We start from the raw sequence: 16,577 nt of genomic DNA on the forward strand, positions 1-16,577 counted from the left end.
TCATTAAGAAATCAATTACCAGACGGCTAGAAAATCCCCTGAGGATTTGCTAGTCCTTCAGTAACCAGACGGCTAGAACGCAGGCTAGGCGTCCGGTTACCATACAACTGGACACTTCCATTTCTATTGCCCTGACAGCTAGAAAGCAGGCTAGGCGTCCAGTTAGGTAGACACTTCCAATAGAAATATCCCCACTTGCGTCAAACACTCGAAAGACCAAAGATTGCACATCAAAAATGTTAAACAATCTGAAATTCGAATTATTTTGACAACATTAATGGGATGACAACTATAAACAAGAAATATCTTTAAAAATGATGGTTGGCGAATTGTAATAAGGAAAGAAGTTTATGAATTTTTCATCTAACATGCATCTTTCATCTAACATTTTTCAAATTGCAAAACTAAACACCGCACTTTAACAATTTAAATGGTTCTCTTTTAATTTTTCGCAAAGGTTTCGTAGGGTTGCAATTTTGTTTCGTTTATCCTTAGACGAATAATTACAGCAGTAGTTTGATAAAGATTCATGAAGCGGTTCATGAGAAGAGGTCATTAAAGGTGTTTATAGTTTTAGCTAAATTGGTCCCTATCCCCATTTGTAACAAAATAGCAGGAGACCTTACGATATTGTTACACATCGAGTTTGATAAAAATCCATTACATTGTAGTGGTTAATGCGAAGAAAGGCATATCTACTTTTAGCTATAGTGGTCCCTAATAGGGCCCAAGTTCCTATATAAATAAATTTGGAAGAGGACCTTATAATGATGCTCCAGACCAAGTATGACAAAGATCCACCAAGCTGTTCACGAGACTCTGTATAAAGGCATTTCTAGTTTTAGCTCTAGCAGCCCCTAAAAGGGTCAAATGTCCCAGCTGAACAAAGTTGGCTGCGGGCCTAATAAAGATGCTACAAATCAAGTTTGATTAGAATACATGAGAAAAAATCAATTAAAGGATTTTTTTATTTATTATTTTTATTTATGTCTAAAATAGGCCAACTGATCCTGCTTTAACAAATGCATATTCGCTATTCATGAATCTTTGGACAATGACGTCACATCTATAAAAAAGTGAATGTCAAGCAAAACATACAATTGTATGTATATCAATATTTCTGTTTCATAAGCAAAGTTTGACCGTAGTTATATCACATAGATAAACTGTATGCAACGTACCTTCATTTCAGTGTAATGAGATTCAGTCATTATATAGCATATATATAATGAAACAGATTTCAACTGAGTTCAATATTTGCATACCATACTAAAGAAAAATATTCATATATAATAAATCAGTTAAATAATTTATAACAAATATATCAAAGCAAACAAGTACTCATTTTAATATGCAATCTGAATAAGTCACAAAAGCAAGAAACCTTTTCATATACAGATGACAACTGTAACAAGGAAAATCTTTTAAAAAGCACTTCTCTACATAAAAAGACTCTTATCACACCCTTATTCATGTGATACGCAGACCGTATTCAGCTCTTTCTTTAATTTGATATATTTTGGTATTTGAACAGGTTTTTATCATATTTATTAAACTTACTTATCATTTTGAGATATATCAATATTCTTGCTAAATATACTGAGCCAAAGTTAGCTTTAAAACTGTGAACAGCGTTGTTTAGGATAAACGATTTGTCTACATTTCACTCAGCGTAGCACAATCAACAGAGTGAAAGAAATTGACACTCTCGTCCAATCAGGTAGAGTGTTGCATAAATCTTCCATTTTGATAAATGATCTATAATGTGTTATCAAGTAGTTTGATTTGCAAACTGAAGTCAGTGGCATAGGTAACGAAAACGAATTTAGACGACGTCGCCGAAAAATCAGATCATAAAATTAAGTCATCCAGCCAAATGACTTAGGCTATACCAGTGAGTACCAGTATTACAGTAGACTAATGTGCTGGATGGCAGCCTTTTTTTAAAATGAACATTATGGTAAACACATACATCTAGATCTATTTACAACACTCTAAGAGTCACAGTAAAGCAGACACAGAATCAGATTGAAAAATGGTCGAAATAATTAAAATGTACTTACAGTCCCCACCCTGGCTTTGGGACGGGCCCAGTCCCAAAGCCCCACGAAGCGACCTAACACACCATCGGGCAAAGGAAGACAAAACGTGTACACAAGAAACCAAGCAGTTGCGAAGACACATTATGATAGCTTTATTCAGACAATATTGTAAATACTTTGCAGCGTGCTAAATTTCTGAAGATCAAAATTTGAATTTCCTTATATATAGTGGGTCAAATACAACAAAAGATTTCATTGGATAATGGACAGTAGTTGTAATGAGGGGTTTATTTACAATTGTTTTCAAGTCAGTTTTCAATTACTGGGTATCTTCAATCGAATTACCAACATTGTTACAGGTCTTTTCCGTCTTCTTTGATGTCTTTTAAACGTTTACTTTTTATTTCAGTTTTTCATATATCTTAATTAACCTACAAAAACATACCTACATCCCCTTTCTTTAGTAAATGGTACTTTCCAATAGCTCGTGCGTCATTACGGACACGGCGGAAAATAACGGGTAGTTCTGTCGGGTATTTCCGTGCCATTGTATGTTTGCCTGCTGGGAGAGCAGCCACTCAACGTCAGAACTTAAGCTTGCACGACAACAAAAAAGAAAAATATAAAATAATTGCTTTATTTCTGAAATTTAGCTGGTGTTTATTCCTAACTTTTATATTCAAAAATGAGAGAAATGGGCCGCTGTGTTGGAAAAATATAGACGACTGTTTGCTTCAAATAGATCTATCCACCTTTTTGAACAAATACATTTTAACAGGCTGGGCACATCTCCCAATCGGGGTAAATTACCTCGTTCGGAGTAAAACATGAACAATAGAAAAGTGCCCAGCCTGTTTAACGTGACATTATATATAACAACACGGTAGGGCACCGCCCAAGACACACATACAATAACATATGTACACACACACGCGCGCGCACGCACGCACGCACGCACACACACACACGCGTGCACACACGTAAGCAGAAAAAAACAACAACAAAATATCAAATATCAGGCATAGCCTGTTGATCTAAAGATTAAGGTAGCCAAAATTAAGGTGGGCACGATAACTTTCTCATAGTAAAAGGAGAGGGGATCAAAAGCAAGGGAACGCAAATGCAAGGGGAAAGGATGGGAGGAGGGGGCGGGGGGGGGGGGGCGTGTCGGGATTATATAAACCTTAGTATATTAAAACTGGAATATATTCATATTAAAAATAAAATATTTCAAATATCATTACGAATTTTGTTCATTTTGTTCATTGTGCTTAAAATGCTTACCTTTAAACAAAAATTCATGTAAGTGGGTATTCCTTTTAACTTTTTATGTTTCGCTTATTCACATTTCGAGAGCACATGTAGCAAGAAACATTGAGATTCCCGTGATTTCCATGCACAAGACATGCGCTTTTAGCAACTGGTCAAGGGGAAATAAAAAATGTTGCTGCTGTTTCATTTCAAATTTAGTTATCTCCCATTTGATCAGCTTGCAGTCTGGCTCACTGAAGACATTGCCCTTAATGACGGAAAAATAACCCATGTCTGACAGTCAGTATGTCAGTTTGACGGCAGAAATATAACGTGTCAGCGGAACCTGTGTCAGTTGGACGGCGGTGATGGAACCTGTCAGCTGAACTGTGGGAGTTGAACACTTGTCTTTCATTTATCAGGGATGTTAACGGGGAGGGGGGTGGGTATAACGCGTGTTAGCTGTGCCCCAGAGATAGAGCACACGTCAGCTCGACGGCGGTAACTGATTACTGAGTTTCAGGTCGCCGACGGGAATAAAGAATACGTGTCAACTTGCCAGTGGGAAGAGAACACATGTCTGTTTGCTGGCAGAGATAGAACACACGTCAGCTCGACCGCCCTTTCAGAACGAGTGTCAGCTCGCTGGCAGGAATAGAACACACGTCAGCTCGACTGCCCTTTCAGAACGAGTGTCAGCTTGCCGGCAGGAATAGAACACACGTCAGCTCGACCGCCCTTTCAGAACTAGTGTCAGCTCGCCGGCAGGAAGAGAACAGACGTCAGCTCGACCGCCCTTTCAGAACGAGTGTCAGTTCGCCGGCAGGAAAGGAACACATGTCAGCCCGATGACGTTGATTTTTACGTTTGTGATAGAACACCAGTCAACTCAACGTCGGGGATAGAAACGTTTAAGCACGCTCGCGGTAACAGAATACACGTTTGTCCGATCCCTTTAATAGAACACGCGTTAGTTCGAGTTGTTTTTATGATACTTCTCTTTTCAAAGTTTAGTGTTTTATATTCTCATTCATCAGAGTTTCACTACAGACGCAAAACGAATCATGGCGCGTGAAAAAGAGGGTTTTATTTTCATTAGCGGTCTTTATCATTGAACTGTAAAACTGGCGACTTGTTTCAATTCAGAATGTATAACATACGCCCTTATGACAACTTTTCTTACAATTCTGATCATGTTACTTTTGTTGAAAATCCCTTTAAATAATTATATTTTCTATATAATAATGGATATTTTGTCATCTTTTTTCTTATTCAAAGTACCAATAAACAAGTTTTCTTTTGTAATACACTGCTAAAATGGAGAATCTATGCATATGCAATGGTGCTTTTAGTTATACAACAGGTTAAAATATTTGAAAGTTTGTGATTTCAGACCCATGACCCTAAACTTTGCCATCTACCCACGGGAGCAAACGTTGTTTGCAGCTCTTTTTATGATATTGTCCCTAAGCATGCACGCACGCACATCCCATTGTCATACATTTCTAACTTCTCCAGCCATGTAAAATCTGACCATAAGATTAGTTGCCACAGGCTTGCCGGGTTAATTACCCGCTCAACGCAAATGTTCACATAATCTGACGGCAGTTTTCATTATCATCTCGTAAATACGAAATCAGGGGTTGCAAGTTTGAGCCACCGGAGACATAAACTGTTAGCGTGTTCAGCTGATGTTAGAGACATAAACTGTTAGCATGTTCAGCTGATGCTGGAGACATAAACTGTTGGCGTTTGCAGCTGATGTTGGAGACATAAACTGTTAGCGTGTTCAGCTGATGCTGGAGACATAAACTGTTGGCGTGTTCAGCTGATGCTGGAGACATAAACTGTTAGCGTGTTCAGCTGATGCTGGAGACATAAACTGTAAGCGTGTTCAGCTGATGCTGGAGACATAAACTGTAAGCGTGTTCAGCTGATGCTGGAGACATAAACTGTACGCGTGTTCAGCTGATGCTGGAGACATAAACTGTTAGCATGTTCAGCTGATGCTGGAGACATAAACTGTTGGCGTGTGCAGCTGATGTTGGAGACATAAACTGTTAGCGTGTTCAGCTGATGTTGGAGATATAAACTGTAAGCGTGTTCAGCTGATGCTGGAGACATAAACTGTTAGCGTGTTCAGCTGATGTTGGAGACATAAACTGTTACCGTGTGCAGCTGATGCTGGAGAAATAAACTGTTAGCGTGTTGAGCTGATGCTGGTGACATAAACTGTCAGCGTGTTCAACTGATGTTGGAGACATAAACTGTTACCGTGTGCAGCTGATGCTGGAGAAATAAACTGTTAGCATGTTCAGCTGATGTTGGAGACATAAACTGTTACCGTGTGCAGCTGATGCTGGAGACATAAACTGTTAGCATGTTCAGCTGATGCTTGAGACATAAACTGTAAGCGTGTTCAGCTGATGCTGGGGACAAACGTGTTAGCGTGATCAGCTGATCCTGGAGACATAACTTGTTAGCGTGTTCAACTAATGCTGGAGACATAAACTGTTAGGATGTTCAACTAATGCTAGAGACATAAACTGTAAGCGTGTTCAGCTGATGCTGGAGACATAAACTGTAAGCGTGTCCAACTGTTGCTGGTAACATCAACTGTTAACGTGTGCAGCTGATGCTGGAGAGATAGACTGTTAGTGTGTTAAGCTGATGCTGGAGACAAAAACTGTAAGCGTGTTCAGCTGATGCTGGAGACAAACTGTGAGCGTGTTCAGCTCATGCTGGTGACATAAACTGTTAGCGTGTTCAACTGACGCTGGAGACATAAACTGTTAGTGTGTGCAGCTGATGCTGGAGACCTAGACTCTTAGTGTGTTAAGCTGATCCTGGAGACATAAACTGTTGACGTGTTCAGCTGATGCTGGAGACATAAACTGTAAGCGTGTTCAGCTGATGCTGGAGACATAAACTGTAAGTGTGTCCAACTGTTGCTGAAGACATAAACTGCTGGAGACATACACTGTAACGGGGTTCAGCTGATGCTGGTTACATAAACTGTAAGCGTGTTCAGCTGATGCTATAGACATACACTGTAAGCGTGTTCAGCTGATGCTGGTAACATAAACTGTAAGCGTGTTCAGTTGATGCTTGAGACATAAATTGTAAGCGTGTTCAGCTGATACTGGTAACATAAACTGTAAGCGTGTTCAGTTGATGCTTGAGACATAAATTGTAAGCGTGTTCAGCTGATACTGGTAACATAAACTGTAAGCGTGTTCAGCTGATGCTGGAGACATAAACTGTAAGCGTGTTCAGCTGATGCTGGAGACATAATCTGTAAGCGTGTTCAGCTGATGCTAGAGACATAAACCGTAAGTGTGTTCAGCTGATGCAGGTAACATAAACTGTAAGTGTGTTCAGCTGATGCTCAAAAGATAAACTGTAAGCGTGTTCAGCTGATGCTGGTAACATAAACTGTATGCGTGTATACTGAACAGAGGGAGGGGAGGCGTGTTGCACATTTCATCACTTCTCATGAATATACTAAACAGAGGGAGGGGGCGTGTTGACATTTCATTACTTCTCATGAATATACTGAACAGAGGAAGGGGAGGAGTGTTGCACATTTTATTACTTCTCATAAATATACTGAACAGAGGGTCCAGGGGGCATGTTGCACATTTCATAACTTCTCATGAATATACTGAACAGAGGGAGGGGGCGTGTCGCACATTTCATAACTTCTCATGAATAGACTGAAAACAGGGAGAGGCGTGTTGACATTTCATAACTTCTCATGAATAGACTAAACAGAGGGAGGGGAGGCGTGTTGCACATTTCATGACTTCTCATGAATAGACTAAACAGAGGGAGGAGAGGCGTGTTGCACATTTCATGACTTCTCATGAATATACTGAACAGAGAGAGGGGGCGTGTTGCACATTTCATTACCTCTCATAAATAAACTGAGCTGAGGGAGGGAGAGTGTTGCACATTTCATTACTTCTCATGAATAGACTGAACAGAGCGAGGGGAGGCGTGTTGCACATTTCATGACTTCTCATGAATAGACTGAACAGAGGGAGGGGAGGCGTGGTGCACATTTCATGACTTCTCATGAATAGACTGAACAGAAAGAGGGGGCGTGTTGCACATTTCATTACTTCTCATGGATATACTGAACAGAGGGAAGGGAAGCGTGTTACACATTTCATGACTTCTCATGAATATACTGAACAGAGGGAGGGGGCGTGTTGCACATTTCATGACTTCTCATGAATATACTGAACAGAAAGAGGGGGGCGTGTTGCACATTTCATTACTTCTCATAAATTAACTGAGCTGAGGGAGGGAGAGTGTTGCACATTTCATTACTTCTCATGAATAGACTGAACAGAGCGAGGGGAGGCGTGTTGCACATTTCATGACTTCTCATGAATAGCCTGAACAGAGGGAGGGGAGGCGTGTTGCACATTTCATCACTTCTCATGAATATACTGAACAGAGGGAGGGGGCGTGTTGCACATTTCATAACTTCTCAAGAATAGACTGAACAGAAAGAGGGGGCGTGTTGCACATTTCATTACTTCTCATGGATATATTGAACAGAGGGAAGGGGTGTGTGTTACACATTTCATTACTTCTCACGAATATACTGAACAGAGGGAGGGGGCGTGTTGCACATTTCATGACTTCTCATGAATAGACTGAACAGAGGGAGGGGGCGTGTCGCACATTTCATGACTTCTCATGAATAGACCGAACAGAGGGAGGGGAGGCATGTTGTACATTTCATTACTTCTCATGAATAAACTGAACAGAGGGAGGGGGCGTGTTGCACATTTCATGGCTTCTCATGAATAGACTGAACAGAGGGAGGGGAGGCGTGTTGCACATTTCATGACTTCTCGTGAATATACTGAACAGAGGGAGGGGGGCTTGTTGCACATTTCATGATTTCTCATGAATAGACTAAACAGAAAGAGGGGACGTGTTGCACATTTCATTACTTCTCATGAATATACTGAACAGAGGGAGGGAGAGTGTTGCACATTTCATTACTTCTCATGAATAGACTGAACAGAGCGAGGGGAGGCGTGTTGCACATTTCATGACTTTTCATGAATAGACTGAACAGAGGGAGGGGAGGCGTGTTCCACATTTCATCACTTCTCGAAAATATACTGAAAAGAGGGAGGGAGGCGTGTTGCACATTTGATGACTTCTCATAAATAGACTGAACAGAAAGAGGGGGCGTGTTGCATATTTCATAACTTCTCATGTATAGACTGAACAGAGGGAGGGGAGGCATGTTGCACATTTCATGACTTCTCATGAATAAACTGAACAGAGGGAGGGGAGGCGTGTTGCACATTTCATCACTTCTCATGAATATACTGAACAGAAGGAGGGAGGCGTGTTGCACATTTCATGACGTCTCATGAATAGACTGAACAGAAAGAGGGGGCGTGTTGCACATTTCATTACTTCTCATGGATAAACTGAACAGAGGGAAGGGAAGCGTGTTGCACATTTCATGACTTTTCATGAATAGACTGAACAGAGTGAGGGGAGGCGTGTTGCACATTTCATGACTTCTCATGAATAGACTGAACAGAGGGAGGGAAGGCGTGATGCACATTTCATGACTTCTCATGAATAGACTGAACAGAGGGAGGGGAGGCGTGTTGCACATTTCATTACTTCTCATGAATAGACTGAACAGAGGGAGGGGAGGCGTGTTGTACATTTCATTACTTCTCATGAATATACTGAACAAAGGGAGGGGGCGTGTTGCACATTTCATGACTTCTCATGAATAGACTGAACAGAGGGAGGGGAAGCGTGTTGCACATTTCATGACTTCTCATGAATAAACTGAACAGAGGGAGGGGATACGTGTTGCACATTTCATTACTTCTCATGAATAGACTGAACAGAGGGAGGGGATACCTGTTGCACATTTCATGACTTCTCATGAATATACTGAACAGAGGGAGGGGGCGTGTTGCACATTTCATGACTTCTCATGAATAGACTGAACAGAAAGAGGGGGCATGTTGCACATTTCATTACTTCTCATGAATATACTGAACAGAGGGAGGGGAAGCGTGTTACACATTTCATTACTTCTCATGAATAGTCTGAACAAAGCGAGGGGAGGTCTGTTGCACATTTCATCACTTCTCATGAATAGACTGAACAGAGGGAGGGGAGGCGTGTTGCACATTTCACGACTTCTCATGAATAGACTGAACAGAGGGAGGGGAGGCGTGTTGCACATTTCCTCACTTCTCATGAATAGACTGAACAGAAAGAGGGGGCGTGTTGCACATTTCATTACTTATCCATGGATATACTGAACAGAGGGAAGGGAAGCGTGTTACACATTTCATTACTTCTCATGAATATACTGAACAGAGGGAAGGGAAGCATGTTACACATTTCATTATTTGTCATGAATATACTGAACAGAGGGAGGGGAGGCGTGTTGCACATTTCATTACTTCTCACGAATATACTGAAAAGAGCGAGGGGGCGTATTGCACATTTCATGACTTCTCATGAATAGACTGAACAGAGGGAGGGGAGGCGTGTTGTACATTTCATTACTTCTCATGAATATACTGAACAGAAGGAAGGGAAGCGTGTTAGACATTTCATTATTTCTCAAAAATATACTGAACAGAGGGAGGGGAGGCGTGTTGCCCATTTCATTACTTCTCATGAATAGACTGAACAGAGGGAGGGGGCGTGTTGCACATTTCATGACTTCTCATGAATAGACTGAACAGAGGGAGGGGAGGCGTGTTGTACATTTCATTACTTCTCATGAATAAACTCAACAGAGGGAGGGGGCGTGTTGCACATTTCATGGCTTCTCATGAATAGACTGAACAAAGCGAGGGGGCGTGTTGCACATTTCATCACTTCTCATGAATATACTGAACAGAGGGAGGGGAAGCATGTTACACATTTCATTACTTCTCATGAATATACTGAACAGAGGGCGGGGGCATGTTGCACATTTCATGACTTCTCATGAATAAACTGAACAGAGGGAGTGGATACGTGTTGCACATTTCATTACTTCTCATGAATAGACTGAAAAGAGGTAGGGGATACCTATTGCACATTTCATTACTTCTCATGAATAGACTGAAAAGAGGTAGGGGATACCTGTTGCACATTTCATTACTTCTCATGAATAGACTGGAGGCGTGTTGCACATTTCATCACTTCTCATGAAAAGACTGAACAGAGCGAGGGGAGGCATGTTGCACATTTCAATTCTTTAAAATATATAAATATAAACTATTTCAATTCTAATATGCCTTTAATCTAAAACAGGAGATAAAATATGTTGCAACCAAAACATTGATGTCACCGCACATCAATGTTTGTTTGTTTGTTTTGGGTTTAATGCCGTTTTTCTACAGTATTTCAGTCATGTAACGACAGGCAGTTAACCTAACCAGTGTTCCTAGATTCTGTACCAGTACAAACCTGTTCTCCGCAAGTAACTGCCAACTTCCCCACATGAATCAGAAGTGGAGGACTAATGATTTCAGACACAATGTCGTTTATCAAATAGTCACGGAGAACATACGCCCAGCCAGAGGATCGAACTCGCGACTCTGCGATCCGTAGACCGACACTCTACCTACTGAGCTAAGCGGGCGGGACCGCATGTATACGTGACGTCATTCTAGCGAAAGAGTGTTTTAACAGAGAAAAGCATATTAGAATATTTCATCATGAGCGGGCAACTGGGTAGAACCACCGACCTTCCTTAAGCTAGCTGGATGGCTTCCTCTCTTGAATTCAATGCCCCAGTGAGGCTCGAACCCACATCGATGAGGGGAAAATGATTTTAAATCAGCAGCTTTAACCACTCGGCCACAGCCCTTATAGAAGAAAAAGGCCTGCTGCGTACTCTTGCTGTGTACATACAGCGTATATGATGCGTACATGATGTGTACTGAAATCAAGGGCTTTAAATAGTACGCAGGATATACACCGCACATACACCGATAGTACGTTTGTAGTACACTTTTGACATGCAAATGAGCTCTGCCGCGTACTACTTGCTGCGTACATGCTTGGACTACATAGTACACAGGATGTACGCTGGAGGAATTTAGTATGCGGGAAATAGTACGCAGCATGTACGCGGCACATACACTTTTCACATGCAAATGAGCCTGCGTGTACTACCCCTGCGGCGTACATGCTGAATACTCCTGCGGCGTACATGCTGTGTACTCCTGCGGCGTACATTCTGTGTACTCCTGGCCAGAGTCCTGCGGCGTACATGCTGTGTACTCCTGCTGCATACATGCTGTGTACTCTTGTGGCAAAACTGCTGTGATAATGTAAATTCCTTACCCCACCAACTTTCTTATGCAAATGCTGATCATTTGGACAGAAAAAAACAGAAAAAAGATTAGTGACATGCATCAATAAGTATTTACCCTTACCAAAATAATGTAGATTGATGTTATCAAATAAATTAGTATGCTTTTCTTCATCCACTTTTCAATGAAATAAATCAATTTTTGTAGCATGTAATTTGGTAAACATCTGAAGAAAATGGCGTAACTGCATCAAGGGGAAACAACTTTAATGCAACTAAATATAAGTGTTATAAATTTCGAAGTATCTGCGGTGTACATGCAGTGTACTATTTTCTTGTACATGTCCCTCCTGCGTACATGCAGTGTACTCCTTAAATTTTTAGAGTCTGTGCTGCGTACTTGAAGTGTACTAGTGACCTCCTGCGTACATGCTGTGTACTCGTCGAAATAGTACGCGGCATGTACGCGGCATGCGGTGTATGTAAAATGTACTCCTCTGGCGTACTACTGTGTTCGCGGCATATACACAGCAAATACGCAGCATGTACGCCACAGAGGCTTGCTTCTGTAAGGGAGAGGCCCCCCCTAGTTATGTAGTCCTGTCTATATAATTATGGAGACTATGATGGAACACAAGAGGTCAAACAGTTTAGACAAAATATGCACTGGTACGAAAATCTTAACTGATTTCCAAGTCCAAAAAAGGACAAAAATTTGCCAAATATCTTTTGACATATTTACATACCCTCGACTACAAATGGAAATCACAACAAAAAGCAAGTGTGAAAAGAGTTATATACTCTTCCATACAGATAGAGACTGTTATAAACAAGTGATAAAAGTTTCAAAGCCATATGTTTAATAGTTTACAAGAAATATGAACTGGTTTGAAAAATGTCAAGATTTTTAAGTAAAAAGGGCCATAATTCAGACAAAATCCTTAATGGAGTTACGTAATCTTGCCAAAAATTTGGTATGGTGATGGTACACAAGTGTTGAAAGTTTCAAAGCTTTATTTCTTAAAGGTTTTGTTAAAATGTTGACTGATACAAAAAACTAAACTAAGGTGCCGACACTGTGGTGAGGAGGATAGCTCTCCTTATTCTTTAAGAATCGAGCTAAAAACGAAAACAACAAACATCAAGGCTATATTCTTTATTTCAAACAAACAAGCACAAAATTCAACTGAGGTACCGAGATATTATTTGAGAAAAAATTCAGCATAATTGCATATGTTCAGTAAGACAAGAGGACCATGATGGCCACATATTGTTCACCAGAGTTAAGTTGCTTCTTTGAATAAATTTCTTTTCTAAAGCTTCAAAAACAAGAAAGTAGGTCAGTAGGTCAAATTCATGATCAGTGAGTCATTTCAAGGCTGTATTAAAAAAAACAAGGCAGTCTGAAAGACAGCTAAATCCCCCGCCACTGCTATGGATAGTGAAAGGGTAAAACCTTTGATTTTAGCTGTGACCTTGACCTTGAACTGACACGGCTGACTCATGAATTCTGCACAACGTCTTGATGAGGTGATCATTTGACCAAAGTTTCATGAAAATCCTTCAAGGGGTTTAGGAGATACAGAGCTGAAACCTTTGACCTTCAGTTGTGACCTTGACCTTGAGTTGACATGGCTGACTCATGAGTTCTTGATGAGGTGATCATTTGACCAAAGTTTGATGAAAATCCTTCAAGGGGTTAAGGAGATACAGAGTGGACACCAAATGGAAGGCTCAAACCTTCGACCCTTAGTTGTGACCTTGACCTTGAGCTGGCATGGTTGACTCATAATTTCTGCACATCGTCTTGATGAGGTAATCATTTGACCCAGGTTTTATAAAATTCCTTCAAGGGGTTTAGGAGATATAGAGTGGACACGAAATGGAAGGCTCAAACCTTTGACCTTCAGTTGTGACCTTGACCTTGAGCTGACATGGCTGACTCATAAGTTCTGCACATCGCCTTGATGAGGTGATCGTTTGACCCAAGTTTGATGAAAATCCTTCAAGGGGTTTAGGAGATATAGAGCGGACACAAAATGGAAGGTTCAAACCTTTGACCCTAAGTTGTGACCTTGACCTTGAGCCGGCATGACTGACTCATGGGTTCTGCACATCGTCTTGATGGGGTGATCATTTGACCCAAGTTTTATAAAATTCCTTCAAGGGGTTTAAGAGATATAGAGCGGACACAAAATGGAAGGCTCAAACCTTTGACCTTGAGTTGTGACCTTGACCTTGAGCCGGCATGGCTGACTCATGGGTTCTGCACATCGTCTTGATGAGGTGATCATTTGACCCAAGTTTTATAAAATTCCTTCAAGGGGTTTAGGAGATATAGAGCGGACACAAAATGGCAGGCTCAAACCTTTGACCTTGAGTTATGACCTTGACCTTGAACCGACAAGGCTGACTCATGGGTTCTGCACATCGTCTTGATGAGGTGATCATTTGACCCAAGTTTCATGAAAATCCTTCAAGGGGTTTAGGAGATATGGACCGGACACGAATTTGTTACGGACGGAAGGACAGAAGGACGGACGGAAGGACGGACGGACGGAAGGACGGACGCAGACCATTCCTATAATCCCTCCGCCACGGCGGGGCATTAACAAAAACAAGAAAAAAGATCAGTAAGTCATATTCATTGTCACTGAAAATCAGTATTAAGATCGGTATGCAAAACTGAACATGTCATCCAAATTTCATGGCTGTATCTTAAAACAAAAGAAAGTAGGTCAGTAGGTCACATTCACTGTCACCGAGTCAGTTTTAATATCAGTGTGCAAAACAAACGCAACATACCAAATATTAAATCCTGGACGCTTCAGTTTCAGACAAGAAGATTTTTAAAGTTTTTCCTACAAAAGCCTATATATAAACCATGTGAACCAGTCCTTGGCAGGGCCATATTTGACCCTAGGGGATATTTTGAATAATACTGGTAGAGGACCACTAGATGATGCTACATACAAAATATCAAAGCCCTAGGCCCTGTGATTTAAAACAGATTTTCCCTATATAAGTCTGTATTTACCATGTGACCCCCTGGACAGAGCCATATTTGACCTTATATGAGGGATAATTTGAACACTCATAAAATAGATTCAGTCAAACTGCAATCTGACTAAAGTACTTGATCTTCTAAACGAAGATCTGAGAACGACCCATTCACATTCGTCTTCTGTATATTTTGGATTTCCAGTATTGCTATTTTCATTTTATCCAATCAGACGACTTGTTCGAATGTCAAAGAGTAAGAAAAATGTGCAGTCATTCCAGGGCTCGAACCCAGGACCCCTCGCTTACAAAGCAAGTGGCTTACCGACTGAGCTAACCGGCTATCTGATACATTATGACATAAGAATTGTAAATATCAAAAGTCAATGCTACAGGTAGATTTGCAAGACGTTGTAAGTTAGGCTCTGATTGGCTAGCGAAAGGGTCGTCAGAACGAGGCAATGAATAGGTCGTTCTCAGATCCTATTCGTAGCGTAATAGGATATGTACTTTAGTCAGATTGAGTCAAACTGTATCTGCTATTATGCTACTTGATTACATTCTCTTTTCACAGATTTTATGTTCAATATCAGGATTTGTATATTTCATACTTTCCACTGACAAAATTGTTAATATAGATATCCATATCTTTTGTACTATATTAAGCTCATGACCACACAAGGATTTATGCAGGAATGGATCATATAGGTAAATAAACATTTACGTCTCTACTAAATGAAGGTTGCATGGACAATACAGACAAATAATATTAGGTTATTTAATATTGTTCTGTACAATACGGAGTTATATTTGGACAAGTACCCAGCTGAGAAAACCATACTGGACAAGCTGCTAGGCGAGTCCAATATGGTTTTCCCAGCTGGGTACTCGTCCAAATATATCTCGTATTGTACAGTTCAATGTTAAACAAGTGAATGAAGTATTGCCATGCAATACAAAGTCCCCTACTGGAAGGCACCTTATAGGAGAGATCGCCATGACATCACGCATTAACACCTGTTTATCTGGTGGTGGGCTAAACAAATGTTTTTACATCGTTTGTGTATGGGATCGGAGTTTTTAATAACTTTTTCGCTAATTTATGGATTTTAAAAATTCAAAAAGTTTTGAAATGCTTACGATTTTCATATTTTCTCATTGAAATATCTTTTTAAAATGAAAAACCATTTTAAATGACAGATGATTTTAATAGCGGCGTAACGATGCTCCAGAGTTTTAGAAAAAAACAGTGTAAGTTAAGCGTTCATAATTAATCCATTTTATTTCGAAATAATAATTAAAAGTAATCAATAAATTGCTTGTTTTATACCCTTTCCATTGATCAAAAAAAATATTGATATCATTTGTGTTTTAAGAAAGTTTAAGCCGTTAGAAAAACATCACTGTTTACAAAAAACATGGACGCTCGGCGTCTGCCCACCCGACCTTTGTCTTATCAGTTCTAAAAATAGAAAATACAAAATACAACGATTCGTATACAAACACGATCTCTCCTATTGTTTCTTACTGCAGTATAACATAATGAATTGATATATGTCAATGATGTATAAACTATATTGTATTACATAATTTTAACATGTCCAAAACATTGCGGAATGATACTTATTTCACTTGGGTATTGATTACATTTTACTTATACTTTATTACAGAATCTCAAACTTTTAACTAAAATAAAGGTATTAAATTGATATAATAATTCAATGAAACTTCAAAGTTTTGTTGTTTGTAGCATCATCTGGGGCATGTGCAGTGAAAAAAACTTTATTTGATTTCTTAAATAGTGTGATATTTATTTCTAAAGTCACTATATGTTCATTGTAAATATACTTCGTTGTACCCAAGTGGAAACTGGCAGGTACTCGAAAATGCAGCTCTCTGATTGGTCAGTTAGAACCCCTAATGTACTGTGATGTCATGATCAAGTTATGATACAATATGTTATAACA

The sequence above is a fragment of the Mercenaria mercenaria genome, chromosome 7 (genome assembly GCF_021730395.1).
Source record: "Mercenaria mercenaria strain notata chromosome 7, MADL_Memer_1, whole genome shotgun sequence".
In the NCBI taxonomy this organism is placed as follows: Eukaryota; Metazoa; Mollusca; class Bivalvia; order Venerida; family Veneridae; genus Mercenaria; species Mercenaria mercenaria.